This window comes from Silene latifolia, unplaced genomic scaffold (genome assembly GCF_048544455.1).
Source record: "Silene latifolia isolate original U9 population unplaced genomic scaffold, ASM4854445v1 scaffold_335, whole genome shotgun sequence".
In the NCBI taxonomy this organism is placed as follows: Eukaryota; Viridiplantae; Streptophyta; class Magnoliopsida; order Caryophyllales; family Caryophyllaceae; genus Silene; species Silene latifolia.
In genome coordinates, this window is record NW_027413266.1 from 45,677 (window position 1) to 47,105 (window position 1,429).

At 40.1% G+C, this 1,429-nt stretch overlaps 1 non-coding gene across 1 annotated transcript; it reads right to left on the reverse strand.

Moving 5' to 3' along the window:
- Nucleotides 1-373: 373 nt before the first annotated feature.
- Nucleotides 374-480, reverse strand: LOC141639318 (small nucleolar RNA R71). The gene has a single exon (XR_012542468.1). It is a non-coding gene; the product is annotated as a small nucleolar RNA R71 (small nucleolar RNA).
- Between the last annotated feature and the right edge of the window lie 949 nt (nt 481-1,429).

Below are 1,429 nucleotides of genomic sequence, written 5' to 3' on the forward strand. Positions count from 1 at the left end.
AATGGCTAAATTTTCATCAGATTCCGTACCAACCGAGGAGAACCTACCCAATGGTACTCCCATACCACAACACTTAACCGGAAATTTCATTGCCAAATCCGCATTTATCCAATTAGTCGAAAGAAGCCAATTTGGGGGGATGCCTAGTGAAGACCCTCACTCTCACATGGAGACTTTTTGTGACTATTGTGATGCGATTTCTCAAACCGGTGTAACTCAAGACCAAATTCGATGGGTCTTATTTCCTTTTTCTCTAATTGGTACCGCAAAAAAATGGTTGAAAGGCCTTGATAAGGCTACTCTCAGAATTGACTCTTGGAAGAAATTGGCTCTAGCTTTCTACAAAAAGTTCTAGCCACCGGAAAAGACTAACATGCTAAGAGCTCAAATTACGGGCTTTAAGCAAAGAGATGAAGAATCTTTGTATGAAGCTTGGGAGCGATTCAAGGGAATTTGTCGCTCATGTCCTCATCATGGACTTAGCGAGTGGTTCTTGGTACAACAATTTTGGAATGGTCTTTATGAAGACTCAAGAAACATTCTCAACATGGGATCAAATGGTATGTTCACCGAAGTTGACGATAATCAAACTTGGAACAAGATTGAGGAAATGGCGGTCCATAATTCACAATATAGTAGACCTCGCAAGGCTACTAGAGGAGGAAAGCATGAAGTGGACTCTATTACTCAATTGGGTGCTCAACTTAGTGATCACATTGATACCATCAATTTGAAGTTCGAAAAAGCTATGGCTAGACTTGAAGAAGCCTCAAAATCACCAAAGCAACATGTTAATGCCATGACGGCATCTTCATCAATCCCAAGTGGGATATGTGAGAATTGTGGAACTTTGGGACATGACCAAAAGTGAACGTAGGGGAACAAATGAACAAGTGAATGCTTTTCAAGCATACAAGAGTGGTACCCCTTATTCAAATTATTACAATGAAAACACCAAATTCCACCCAAATCTCTCATACAAAAGCCAAAATGTTCAAAACCCTCAACCAACATACACCCCACCTCCCATGAGAAATCAAAATCAAAGACCCTTTTACAACCAAAACCAAGGTTACCAAAATCAAACTCCATACAATCAACAAAATGACAAAGGTTTTGATGTTAAAAAAGCGGTCCTCCAAATGCAAAAGAATCAACAAGAGTTTTTCACTCAAATGCAAAAGGATAGTCAAGCAAAGGAAATCACCATCAACAACATCCTAGCCCACACGAAAATGTTGGAAACCCAATTGACTCAACTAGCATCTTCAAGCTCACAAAGACAAAAGGGGCAATTACCACCTCAAAGTAATCTCCCAAGACATGAAACGGTTAGTGCCATTCACTTGAGGAGTGGTACGAGGTATGAAGCACCAAAGAAGAAAGTTGAGAATGAAGTTGTGGAAGCTAGTGACAAAGAAGAAGTTGT